The sequence below is a fragment of the Parasteatoda tepidariorum genome, chromosome 4 (assembly GCF_982258835.1).
Source record: "Parasteatoda tepidariorum strain Cologne lab strain chromosome 4, Ptep-v5.0, whole genome shotgun sequence".
Taxonomy (NCBI): Eukaryota; Metazoa; Arthropoda; class Arachnida; order Araneae; family Theridiidae; genus Parasteatoda; species Parasteatoda tepidariorum.
The window spans coordinates 106,209,739-106,224,548 of record NC_141758.1 but is presented as its reverse complement, the minus strand read 5'-3'; the positions used below and the strand labels follow the sequence as shown (position 1 = coordinate 106,224,548).

Below are 14,810 nucleotides of genomic sequence, written 5' to 3'. Positions count from 1 at the left end.
AAGTTATTGTTTTCCTGAAAATACTTTTGTTTCCCTATTTGAAGGTTAAAATTAAATTACCTAAACAGATATTATTACGTTTTTGATTTTTGTTTGATTTCTAAATTAAGAGTTTATGAGGATTGTTTTTGTAACTTATTATTATTATTATTATTAGAATAATGAAATTCTACGTTACATTTTAACATGAAGTTATTAAAATCGGTGTCTGATGTTATAAACCGTTTTACAATTTTTTTTGGTGCAAATTACATTATTCTATTATGAATTATTTTATTTTTTATTATGTATTTTATTATGCATGAATTATTTTACATTTTATTTATATTTTATTACATATTTTTGAAGATAATGAAGTTTTTATCAAGTAATATGGTAATATGATAGTAGAAATTTTTAATCATTCAATTATAGAGTGAAAAAAATTAATTATATGTTAACTTCTATTGCATTGCATTTGTAAAAAGAGCATAAGTCAAAATTAGTAGTAATGTAACGCAAATGCTGGTTAATCCCTTAAAAAAGTCCCCCCACGAAGGTAAATATCTCCCAATACTTGATCTAGGAGTTCCTTTGTCTTCTGCACTGGGCTCAAAATAACAAGGCTACGGCGTTGGACATTATTAGTAGTCGTAAACCCAAAAAATTGAGTCGGCTATTCAACGACGGTTATAAAATGATATAAAAAAGTATTAGGGGACAAATTATCATGCAGCAGTTACGGTATTATAATAGTACAAGTTGATTATCCATTTCTCGTAAAACAAAAAGTAAATATTAAGAAACACGCACAGAACTGAAAGGAATGATATACCGATGCAATTAATAAAATTAAAATAATTTTAAGTTCTATTTATTTACTAATATTTGTTGCTTTCATAGCGACTTTACGTTATTAGATTCAGAAAAACAAGTCTTGTTTAATCTAGTAATGTAAGTTCAACTAATCCAAATAAAGATTAACTAAACTCAGTATCATTCGGCTCCTTTCCGCGCGGCCAACTCATAATAGTCGAAATTTGCATCAATCAATGGATTTACACCAACTATTTTAAGTACATTAACTAATTTTTCTTTTATTTAAATTGCTGTTGATTTTAAATGATTCAATTTCGTCAAATAAACGTAAACAAAACAAACATGGGATTTCATGTAATTTTTAGAAACTCACTTTGATTTTGCGTGTGCTTACTTTAAATAAAAATTCATGATGATAAATTTCTAGTGAACTCATCCAACAGAGCTATTTTTTAATTTTACGAAGAAAAAACTGAATAAACTAGAATCAAATTAATACTTATTTGAATGCCTGTTATTAAACCGTTGAGAAAATAAATTTTTTTAAACGATCCTCTTGAAACAAGTTAATTGATAGGATTTGGGCGAAAATTGAACTTTATATCTGATGATGAAATTTCAAAACTTAACCACAAAAGGTCCCAGAGTTATAAAGTCTTATTTCAGGGCAATCGAACAGGTTTTGAAATTTTTGCCTGCTTTAGTAGTGATGCACGAAATTTCAGTAATGTTTTTGTTTTTTTCCCCTGGCTTTAATAATATCAATTTATATCCCCTTGGCAAGGATTCTAAAATTAAGGTGCTCATAATAAATTTAGACATTTTAAAGAAAGAAAACAATACAATTCAACAATTAAAGTAAGATACGTAAAATTCAACATTTTCTTCTCGAAATGTCTTATTGTGTCTTTTGATTTGTGAAAAAGGAGAACTGTCCAAAAATGTTAACAAAATATTTTTCACTTATCCGTATAAATCCTTCAAAAGCATCCATTTTTATTCACTTTTGGTTGCCATAGTGATGGTATTTGCCGGAGAAACTTCATTGGATCATCGTGTATTACGTCACAGTGATCGGGACGGACTAATGCATTAGCAGCCGGACGTCCAAGTTAGGATATCAACAGTTAAGTTCTTCTGATCGCTCTTCCGGACTCTTCCGGACATCTCTTGTCATTTCCAGGAGAATGTCAAGGAATAACACTCGCAAGTTTCTTTGTGTTCCATTCGAATAGGAGGAATAAAACATCTTAAAAGGTAAGAACATATTTTGTCTTTCAAGAATTGCGGTTTTTTTTTTAACGGTTTTATTTAAAAAATGAAGAACATACTGAAATGTCTTTGTTTTTGACGATTGTACTGAGTTACACAAAAACTGAAATGCGATTGTTTTATACTATCTAATTAAACTATAGAAATGAAATGTGATTGTTTCTGACGATGATATAAAACTAAAATGTCAGGATTGATTTTGAGGTGAATAAAAACAAGTTCCGGAGATATAAATAATTTTGTTTTGAAATTGTGCTAAAAAATGCAACATAATCTGAAAACGAAATCAAACTAATATCATAATTGAGGCGTGGTGGCTCAGCGGATAAAGCCCGCGGTTCAATTCCCAGTAGTGGCTGGTCGATATGAATTTTGCACCCGACTTTCACCGACCACAGTGCTGACGTTAAATATCCTCAGTGGTAGACGGATCATGGGTTAGAGTCCCCGTGCCGTCTAACCGAGGAAGGTTTTCGTGGTTTTCCTCCCCATGTAACGCAAATGCGGATTATTTTCATCAAGCATTCCTCCACGAAGGCAAGTTTCTCCCAATACTTGATCCAGGAGTTTCTTTGTCTTCTGGATTGGGTTCAAAATGACAAGGCTACGTAGTTGAACATTAGAATCGTAAACTCAAAAATTGGGCCGGCTACTCAACGACGTTTATAAAAATATAAAATAAAATATAATAAAATAAAGATTTTGAGTGTCTGTGTAGCTGATTGCGGATAAACAGTAGGCTCAAAAAATTCATCTGCAATCATTCGGCAGGAGGTCAATTGAACAGAATTGCGATCAAATTACTAAACTCGATTTTCGAATTTTTATTCGGAGTAGTATTAAAAAATGGAATTTTCCTTCTATTTTAGCGGAAGACATTTTTTGAAGTAAAGTAAAAGCGTCAAAAGTTATCTAAAACCACGTATTTATTTAATTTACAGTTATGCTTTTAAAACGCGTTATTATAAAAAGAAATAATTTAAAATCAACGGTAATTTCAATAGTAAAATAATTTTTGTAATGAAAATTAAAATTAATGGAGAAATCGAACTATTCCGTAAGGGAATAGTACGATTAATAGTATTATTATTGATGCCAATGATTTTGGTAATAGTTAATAACTAGTCAAATAATAAACTTAGCACTTTAAAGCAAAGTGAAAGAAAGAAATGGTCGTAAAAATCGGCAAACCTATTACTGACATCATACTTATGATGCTTGATTAATTTTGGTAATAGCCGCTAAGATTTTTATTTTATAACCGTCGTTGAACAGCTTAACCGATATATTGGGTCTGTGACTGCTAATATTGTATTCGGCTGCCTTGTAATTTTGAACCCAATCCTGAAGACAAGAGAACTCCTGGATCAAGTATTGGTAGAAATTTGCCTTCGTGGAGGTAAAGATTTGATGGAACTATGGGTTGAACGATGAAATACGTGTTTTGCTTTATCCAGTAACGTAAAACCATCGAGAAGGGTAACAGATAATAAGAAATAAAAAAAAACATTGAAATTATTTTAACTTTATTAATTGTGTCGGTACTTGTTTTTAAGTTTTTCGCATAATTTTGTAGCTTTCTTCAGTACATATTTATGGATTCTTTTTTTTTCACCTCAAAGAGAGTATTCAGCTAGTACTATATTATTTTAAAAATAACAGTAATACTCAAAAAATGATTTAATAACAGATTCATCAGCCACCATTATTAATTAAGGGTTCTATGCTATATTCAAGGTAATTATTTTAACAAATTATTTCAGTTTAATTGATTAAAATGCAACCACTAAGCATTATTTAAACTAATTTTTGGAAATTTAGTGATTTATCTTTTTTACAAATACTAAAGGCATTATTTCCTGCTTCGGGGTAGATCCTAGAATAGTCCACACCGTGGCGATTCTTTTAAATCTCACCAAACAAATTTTTGAAATCTCGCCAAACTAGGTTTCCGGAAGATATTTGAATTATTCTGAGCCCCCGATCACACCACCAAAATTCTTAAACCTGATTGGTTATTTGACATGTATCCTTAGAAAAGACGTAAAAGGATTTATTTTTTCGCCATTTATGCTTCTGATCTCTTATCTCTTCTTATTTGTATTACTATTTTTTTTTCTATTAAAAGTATTTTAATAAATGTGTATTTAAAGTTTTTTTTTTGTTTAATTAAAAAGAAACGTTGATCCGAGTAATAATCGCCAACTTGGCCAAATTTCAAAAAGCCGCCAAGAGATGGGTTATTCTAGAATATTATCCCTGCTTCGTAATTGCTTTCCTTTCGCTATCCGAGCTCTCTCATTGTATACCCATGTATTTAAGGCTATAATTGATGGTAAGTGAATGCTACAATATAAAGTTCTAAAAAAATGTGAAATATATACAACTTTTATTTATAAATATTCCGATACTATTTCATTTCTGTTGGTTATCAAAAAATATTATAAAATTGTACACATTAGTGTAATTAGTAAGGCCCGAATTTTGATGACATTTGCATTTTTTTTTTGCATTTTTGGACATTTTTTGTCTTTCAGAGCTTTTTTGAGATTTATAGGGCATTTTCTTCGAATTTTGGGGCGTATTTTGCCTTTTAAAGCATTTTTTAAATTTTTTGTTAATTTTTTCCAATTTTTATTATTTTTTATAATTTTTTATTATTACACTGGCTTCCAAACAATGAAGAAAATCTCTAGGATATTAACAGGTAAGGCAACATCTTTTCAAATTGAAGAAGAATTGTCAGTAAGTGTGACCGTCCTTTTCAAGTACGCACCAATAACATCAGTAGACGTTGAAAGAAGCTTCTCCTGGTATAAAAATTTGCTTTCAGACAAGAGACGCTCGTTTACATTTCAAAATATTAGAAAAAAATTTAATAATCCACTGTAATTCTGATATTTAGTAATATTATGAGACGGAAGTTGTTATATTCATTTAAGTTTCTGTACAAAATGAAAATGTTTTGGAGTCAATTATTTTCCTTTTTTTGTTATTTTAGGATATAAAGCATATTTTTCTAACTTTAATGAACGTAGAACAAGTATTGCATTGCTTTATATTTTTTGAAACGACTCATAATAATTTTAAAGAGTAACATTGTTTTAGTTCAATATTTTTACTTCTATTTAAGTCATGTCATAAGGCATTTTTAGCGCAATGTTCGCATTTTAAGGGCATTTTTTGCACTTTTAAGGGCATTTTTTGCAGTTTGTAAGGGCATTTTTTGAACTTTTTAAGGGCATTAATTGAGGTTTTTTAGATCATCAAAATCCGGGCTCTAGTAATTAGATACCAGTGACCACCATTACATTACTTATATTGACACTATCTCTGGCCTCAGAACCGCGATGACTCAGGGGATAGAGCTCTTGCCTTTTAATGAGACTATCCAAATTCGAATCAAATTGATGGCTGATCGATTTAAACTCTATTCCCGGCACGCAACGATCACAGTGCTGACTTGAAATATCCTTGGAGGGTAGACGTGCTAGTTTTTCCTCTCCGTTTAGTTGCGGATTAGTTCTCCGTACTGACTCCTTATGAACAGAGCCTGACAAAGGCAGGGGCAAACGGGACAGTTGCCCCTGGCCCCCACATTGGAGAGGATCCCCAAATCGAATAGAAAGTTTATTTTAGGTTCCCTTCATTAATGAAATTTTTTACAAAATCTCAGTATAGTGTAAAATCCGTCTGTCTTGCGTTAGCTTCTTCATTAATCTATCGTATGAACGCAAAAAATCTATATTTCGAAAATCCATGGCTTTCTAGCGCGGAATTCAGCTAAGTTGTCGCAATGACGATGGACAAATTTGGCCAATAAAAAGCCTGTATTTTTACATGCAGCAAAAGGCGATATGTTTACAAAAATACATGCTTTTGATTGGCTTAAGCGAGCCATCATAATTCCGAAAATTTAGCTGAATTCCGCCCTAATGTCTAGCAAGGCTAGAAATTTTTAGCTGCTAGATGACAAAGATAACAATCAGAAAACTACATTCGACATGATGGACATAGAATTTCAGGAACATCAATAAAAGGGACAGAACGATATTTCGTTGGACCATTGGAGGGGGTGGGACTTTATAGCTAATTTAGGTTCTAGTCAATTTTCTTGTTATATATCAATAATGAAGGTGAAAAACTTAATTACCTCCGTTAAGTTCAATTTTTTATAATATCCCCCCTCCAAAGAAGTTTTTGCCCCCAGGCCCCAATTAGCCTAAGTCGGGCCCTACTTATAAATCAGGGTTAGTTCTGGCTAGTTTGTCCTAATACTGAACCAGGAATTTCCTTGTCTTCTGGATTGGATATAAAACTACAAAGATACAAAATTGAACATTAATAGCTGTAATTAATAGTCTAAATTATTTATTTAACTGCATTAATTAATAAATTTAGTTAAAATCAAAATATAAAACTGTTTGTTTACTCGTACGAATTTGCTCGCTTTAACCAAGCGCATCTACTCAGCTTATAGCTCAGTTTGTTTCAGACGCCAGTAATATCTAAATGGAAATTGATTGAGATTAAATTTCCTCGTGATTACTCACTCGTTTGGATATTTTTCTCAGGTCCTCCGGGATCGCTTCGCAATCCCCTTAATGGATAAAAATGTATTCTAGTTTAGTATATGAAACACCTCGTGAAATACATTTCACTACTTCTCTCGCCTCAGTATCTCTAACAATTTCTGTAATACTTATTATTATAATTTTCCCGAAACAGAAGAGGACTTTCTCGTTAAATATATAAATGCCAAAGAAAGAGTTAAGCAAATGACCTTACAAATTATTGATCTAAATTAGATTAACAACACCATTCAACTTAAGCAACGTAATAGTCTGGTCTGACAATTAACAAACGCATTTGTGAGTTTCGAGAAATTAATTCCAGTTAGATAATGAATTAAAGGAACTCACCCAAGAAAGGCATGGCTTCACTTATGGTAATTGAAAACACATAGAAACAATTTACTCTGGAATTAAGATATCTACACTATTTTCTTTATTCTATGTTATTAGGTCGAATCTTTTTATTTATTAGATATTGTTTTGTTTTTCATGCTGATGACTGCTCATTCGCTTGATAGTTCAATTTTCAGTTCTTTGTTGCTAACACGAAATTTAAAAGGTTTTCTAACAACCTTCCTGCATATATATGCAGTAGTGTTTACTATAATAATATTGATCAGTGGTTCCTGAACTTTTTTGTCTCGTATACCCCTTGCCATGTTTTTTTTAGTTTTGGGTAGGCCCCCTGCTTACCTGATATTGATTTTTTGTAAATTCATCAACTTCAAATGTATTTTTGACAGCTCACTGTGAAAGATTTAAATTTCTAACTGTAGTGAAGTGTAGTGTGAAAAAATTTAAGAAAAAAAAACAGTAATTTTATACATTTATTTATGAAATTCAAACTAAAACGAACCAAATTAAAATTTAGTATTTGTTACATAAAATAACTAAGCAATAAATAAATGCTTTTAGTGAGAGGGATGAACCTGATGCTTTAATAAAGAATTATCACCATTCGGCATCAATTTATTTAGGTTTAATCTCAAAATCTCATCGGTTAATGATGTCCAGTCTGTTTCTTTAGTTTTTGTTAGGAGACTGGTAACTGTGCTTAAACCCCTTTCCACTAGGTATGAAGACGGAAAAGCAATTAAAAACTTTCTCGAGATATTCTATAATGCGGAATAAGTAACGGGTATGTTTTTTTGTAGCCAAAATCACTGATATCCGTTTCTAAACTGTACCTTAAGTTCTTCGTTTGTGCTTATGCCTGTCAGTTCCTCTTGAATTATGACATACGTTTCTTCAATGTCACCATATGGATTGATTATCCACGGTGGTAGTACCATAGTCAAAACATCCTCAAACCTAGTTCAGAGTGCGTAGAGTTTTTAAAAAGTGCTTAAGGGTGCTTATTTTCGATTTTCATTTTTTAAAAGCCCTTAAAGGTGCTTTTTTCATTGGTTGTTTTTAAAAAGTGCTTAATTTTCCCTTTTCCAAACTGAGATTTTTCCTTTACCATGTTGATTTTCGCTACGAATAAGGCAGAAAGACACAGTTCACATTGTTCTATTCAACGTTTTCACAATTAATTCAACCCCAATCTATTTCAGCTCATCGTCAGACCGTAGCTTATGAAAACTCCATTCGATTTACATGATTTAAAAATTTTGACAATTGTCAAAAACAATGCCAAAAGAATTTTTCGTTGGGACGTGACTGTTAAAACCAGATAAAACCGTCAATTGTCAAAAACTTTCCAACCCTGTCTAATTATGATATTCTTTTTAAGTGCTTAAAAATATTATTAGAGTGCTTGAAAAGTGCTTAAAAGGTGCTTATTTTTTGTTGAATAATTTTGGCTGCGCACCCTGTAGTTTCAAAATCTGAATAGAGGTCATTTAAATGCAGAGCGTAGGTTGAAACGCCGACTTCCTGGTAGTTTTTCTGTGACAAATCTATATTATAGATTATTAATGTTCCAAAAAAAATATTTCATTTTACGTTTAATATTGGGCCAGTTTTCATATTTAAGTTATTTTGATTAATGTTGAATGTTTTAAAATACTATGCTGAGAGTCACAATAATTTGGGATCAGCATCAAGGAATACAGAAATTTCAAAGAGAAAAAGAGTTTTTAATAACGAATAAGCGGGAAAGTTAGTTATGTAGGTGTTTTCTTTGAAGAAATATTTCTTTTATAGAATTCTTTGCAGATCTTTTCATATTTTAGCTATTCAATAATAATCACCAGGGGTCTGTTTAGAAGAAATTTGGGTCCGTTAACGGACCCTTCACAAAATATCTTTTCATAAAAACGGACCCTTCACAAAATATTTTAACTTAAAAACGGACCCTTCACAAAATGATTTTTCTTTTAATCGGACCCTTCACAAATTTGTTTATCTTCATTATTATTTTGTTAATCGAATAAACCCTTTCCAGGGCAGAAAACAAGAAAGATGGATGTAAACGAATTAAGTTTTGTCTTCGGCAGAGGATTCTCCCATTATTCGTCCGAAATTAATATTCTGTGTTCAGCAGTATAGGCTAAATACCAAATATTTGTATGTTGCATCTCTAATTTAGAAGGAGCAATTGTTGTTTATTTTTTAAAATTCAATTTTTTTAATTACAATTTTACAGTATTGAGCATAATCTTGTATGTCTATACAATTTAAAAACTCCTTGAAAATTTTTTTTTTTGCAATAACGGACCCTATTTGCACAAATTCATAAAAGCGGACCCTGGTTGAAAGAATGTGAGTAATTTTTTCACAATTTTACGAAAAACGGACCTTTCACAAAATGTCTGGACAGACCCTTGATCACTGATCAATTCAAATATTCATAATTAAAAATTCTCGATTTGAGATTATCACTAATAATTTCTTTGTTCAACTGTATTATTTGAGGAATTGCACTTACTGGGTTGTATTAAAAAATCTCAATGATACATCTTCAATGAAATAATCGCTTAAAAAAACTATAAGAAACGCAAATAACCGAAAAGTAATTTAAATCAAAATTAAACTTTTAAGAAAGTAAATCTTTTAATCTTTTTTTTTTAATTGAGAAATAAAGAGAGATTTTTATTTTAAGTGTATTTCTTAAACTCCATACAATATTCATACAGAGCATTAGCTAAGTGATTCGAAATTTTAAAAAAAATATATAGTTGAAATATTGAAAATTTTCAAAATACAAAATTCTTTTTCTTTATTTGAAAAGGATTTTTCTTGCCTTCGAAATACCAGCATATTTGTAGGCGTAAAACGAAACTACTAAAACGGATGAAAAGATATTTGCTAATCGAAATTAATTTAATAAAAACGGAAGGACCGAAAAATGCATTGATTTTTTTTGCGCTTTCGTATATACACGAGGAAATATATTCTTATTAAATTTTAAAATTTTTACCCATCTTCGTTTGAATTTCATGGCGTCCGCACTTTTCAACTGCATTAATCAAGAGTATTAGTAAACAGTGCGCATGCGTTGCTATGGCGACCGCTGCTGTATGATAATTTTTTTTAGAATTATTTTTTTCGCTTTTAATTTTGTTATGCATTAAGTGGGTGAGTTTATTTTTGAGATATGGGACCAGAGAGACTTGTTGAGTTGTGAATAAAAGATAATTTCATCATTTGATCGATATTTTTGTTTTTATTGTTTTAATAAGGAATCACAGGGCTGATTGTGCTCCGGAAAAAATCCGGATTTCCGGAATTTTTGCTAACAGTGATCCGGAAGTTTCCGGAAATTGAAGGTCCAGACGTTTCAAAAATTCATTGATCACAAATTTTCAAAGGTGGAACTTAAAAACACAGTTTATTTTATTTGTTTGTAAGGGAGAGCCAGAGAGATACTTTATAAACTTATATTCATGATTAATATTGATTTTTTATCTGTAAATAGTTGTTATAATCATAAACTCAAGAAAGAGAGACATATTTGTAAATTTTAATTACTTCTCCAGGTCATCATAGGTATGTATAAATGGTATAGGTATGTGTAAAATTTTAAATATATATTTTAAGTAAACTAAGAAATGTTGAGAAAAAAACCTTATTTGAATGTTTTTCTAATTTTTCAATTTAAATTTTTTTTTTTTATTTTTTTTTTTTTTTTTTTTTTTTATTTTTTTTTTTTTTTTTAAACTCAAGAAATTTTCCGGAATTTTGACTTGGGTTCACAATTAACCCTGGAATCAGAAATTCTAAGTTACAGTTCAAACTGGATCGTATTCAATACTAATTCAGGTGAATATCACAAATAAAGAGAGTCCAAACTGATTGACACGATTCCAAAAATTAGAGTTGAAGCAAGAAAAAGAAAACGATGCCAAGGCCTAAACTTACCGAGGCTGAAAAAGTTAAAGCCAAAGAACGTAGACGGGAATACATTAAGCGTTACACACAAACGGAAAAACGGAAGGATTCCGTTCGCAAACGCAAGCCTGAAGCCCGTCCCTCACAAAAGTACGAAAATGGTTGAGAGAATTGAACCCTACCGAAAAGCGAATGGTGATTCTCCGAACCCATTTCATGCAAATACGAGAATTGGTTGTTAATCACCTGTTAGGGATAAAAGGATCCATTCTCAACGTACCCAATAACTTGCACAAGACCGTAGACTGTCTGGATCGTGGACCGTGGAATATAAATGATTAATTCGCCATTCATATAAAATTGGAAAAAAAGTCTAGCTTTCATATCATATTTCATGTATGAACTTGTGAATCCGAAACGGGTGTATGATGCAGCTTACAATCTCCATCAAACACCATTGTACCCATACGAAAATGTTAATATTGATCTCGATCGGCTGTTCGATGTCTATTCAGTTATCAGAAGAATTTACGCAGAATGTGCTTGAGCTGCGTTTAAATATATCTGGGAAATTGTGTACCGAGCAGTTCAGGATTAACAGTCAAAGATGTCCAAGATGAAAACACAATAAAGTTTCTTTTCCAAAATAAAATTAGACAACAGCCATTTTGGCAATGGGTAACCTGTGATCGCCTTGCGGCTGTCACAATTTTCTTCATTCTGTAGTGAATCGTATTTTAAATTTTTGTTATTTTTTTATTTATTTTTTTATTGTATTCGTCACCGACTCTAAGAGAATATTTTCTGTTAGACCCAATAAAACACAAGTTGATGCCTGAAACCTAAACATTATTTTACAGTTGCAGGTTAACAAATAAATTGTATCGTTTTATCATATCCTCTTCATTTTTCGGATTATTAATAGAATCAATCATTTGTCCCGATACTAGTAACAGCGGTAAAGTAAATTACTAAAGTAATAATTCTATCTAAATAATCTGGATAACCAGATTAATTTTTAGCAGTACTTGGTAGAAACGAATTCTTTCAATGTCAAGCACTCCCCACCCAACCCAGTTTCAGGTTTTTTTTAAAAAAATCTTTTGGGGACGGCTGGTACAACAGTTGTACCTAAGTTATTTTTTAGTTTAAAAAAGTATTTCCTGTGTAAGAGGCAATTTTTGTTAGGTTGAAGACAAAGCGAATATAGTTTTATAAAAATATTATTTGTCTCTCATTTATCAAATACTTTTATTTCAGTAAAAAAGAAGACTGGGTACAACTGTTATACCAGCCGTCTCCGAAAAGTTTAACGGTCGTGTTGGAAATAACACGTCATTTCGACCCCTGTTAGACGAAGTTAAAATTCCAATAAGAACTTACGTCACCATGTGGATGGTTGCTCGTATAAAGCTAAACACAGATGGCGCTAGGGGTTAAAATATGTCGTAAGTCTTTCGGGTTACTATTTCCGATTGACTTTTACGTCTGAAATTGAAAAAGCCATCCAATATCATTATGCTAATGGTGTTTACAATATAACACATTCTTTCTATTTAAATTTCAACGAAACAAACAACAAATGAATTCAGAAGACTTCGCAAGTATGCTAGGATGCCACCCAAAAAATATAAAGCGGTGATATTTTACACAAATATAGCCAAATAAGGGATAACTCTCAAAGCATGGCAAATCTTACACTTTACTTATGTTTTGATATAAATTTTTTTTTAAAATTAGTTTCAAATATCTCACAACCAGTTAGAATTTATAAATTGTAGGAAACTCTTATGAATAGTAAAATTACACTTAAGTTTAATCGCAAATCACAATAATAAAACTTCATAGAATACTAAGCCTGTTCACACTTCGCCTCGTTAGCATAACATAAGTGGAGGGATACACACGAAGTTTTCAAATTTTTTCCGGCTTTTGGAAGCTTATTATTGTTTTCATTCAGTTAACCATCTATACGCCTGTTCACACTTCGCCTCGTAAGCATAACATAAGCGGAGGGATACACACGAAGTTTTCTAATTTTTTCCGGCTTTTGGAAGCTTGTTATTGTTTGCATTCAGTTAACCATCTATACGCAATGGTTGTTTATAGTTTGTCTTCAGTAAGAACTCCCCCCGCCAGAAAGTCTGAAGCCGTCTGTTGCTATGGAAACAAGAATAGCGCATTTCTGAGAGGGTAGCTTCTCTTCACTCTAGGGCTTAACACAATAGACTGAAGAAAAATATTCCCTTTCTCCCGCCGACCCGAAACCTGTTCTAAACAGTGACCAAACATCCCTACTTGAAATAGTTATACCTCGTTACCATAGTCACCGACATGGCTCCAGACGAATGGATAAGGAAGTTCTTGCTTTAGACAAACTATAGTTAACTGCCTATTCCCCACCAGACTGCGTTGAACATCAACTCTTTTACAACTTCTCGTACTTAATGACCAGTATCATAACTCATCTCTCTTAACTTCAAACTGCTATGATAAAACTTCCATTTTTCTCGAATCCGTCAGAATTTTTTTTTTTTTTTTGTTAATCAAGAGGAAGTTTATTTTTCGTAGAATTTCTTTTGTAAATGATGTCATAGAAAACACAAATTTGTACAACAGCAAATTTTGCTCAATGAATTTTGTATATAGTACTGTGTGCTCAAGAATGAAGCTCTCACCGGTAAATTTACAATGACAAAATTTCTAAATTTTCAAATGGCAACACTCACTTTTTTTGACAAAGCGTAATATTTTGAGACCAATCGAGAAGAGATAAAAAAAAATCTTTAACGCATCTTTATAGCATGTTCACTAAAATAAACTAATGTGGACACATAGAAAATTTTTGAAACGCAAAAATCCTTTCCTTACCGCTTTCTCCTGCCATTGAAAAAAATTCCCAATCTCTTTTTTACCTCTGCCTTAAATCGCCATTTCTCGTGTTGAAAATATCGTTCCAACGCCATTTTAAGTAAAAAAGTAGTTGTTGCTATCTGAAAATTTCGAAATTTTAACTTAGTAACAGTGAGAGCTACGTTCTTGAACGCATAATATGTGTGTGCAAAATTTTATTTAGATTCTCTCATTTGGTATGTTCTCCTGAAGGTTAGTAATGTTATATTCTAACTCCCCGTGAGTGAAAATTGGATCATTAGACCAAAAGTTATTTACTGCGCAACCTAATTTGAACAGACTGGCTGCAATTATAGCTTTGAAATTTATGCTTTAATTCCAGGGGTCTGTTTAGAAGAATTTTGGGTTCGTTAACGGACCCTTCACAAAATATCTTCTCATAAAAACGGACCCTTCTCAAAATATTTTAACTTAAAAACGGACTCTTCACAAAATAATTTATCTTTTAATTGGACCCTTCACAAATTTGTTCATCTTCATTATTGTTTTGTTAATCGAATAAACCCTTCCCAGGGGGAAGAAAAAAGAAAGACAGATGTAAACGAACTAAGTTATGTCTTCGGCAGACGCTTCTTCCTTTATTCGTACGAAATGAATATTCTGCGTTCAGCAGTATAGGCTAAATACCAAATATTTTTTATTTTGCATCTCTAATTTAGTAGCAGCAATTGCTGTTTATTTTTGAAAATGTAATTTTTTTTTAATTATAATTTTACAGTGTTGAGCATAATCTTGTATCTATTTACAATTTAAAAACTCATTGAAAGTTTTTTGCAATAACAGGATCCCATTTGCAAAAATTCACAAAAGCAGGACTGAGGCTGAAAGAATGTGACTTAACGTTTATTTTATAGTCACAAATGACGAGTAATTTTTTCACAATTTTACAAAAACAGGACCTTTCACAAAATGTCTGGACAGAGCAATGAATTCCCAAGATGCATTTTTAATTGCACTATTATAATAAATGCTCACTTG

At 31.6% G+C, this 14,810-nt stretch overlaps 1 protein-coding gene across 2 annotated transcripts in view; it reads left to right on the top strand.

Annotated features, from left to right (window-relative positions):
• The first annotated feature begins 1,860 nt into the window (after positions 1-1,860).
• The window catches only part of LOC107442169 (thyrotropin-releasing hormone receptor), a 46,898-nt gene continuing 33,948 nt past the window's right edge, over positions 1,861-14,810 (top strand). Inside the window, exon 1 of one of the 2 annotated variants that reach the window (XM_071182819.2) lies at positions 1,861-2,055. The gene's annotated coding sequence lies outside the window, so the exon portion shown is untranslated. Of the gene's footprint in view, positions 2,056-4,326; positions 4,406-14,810 lie in introns of those variants that run through there. The other variant, XM_071182820.2, reaches the window with a different exon arrangement.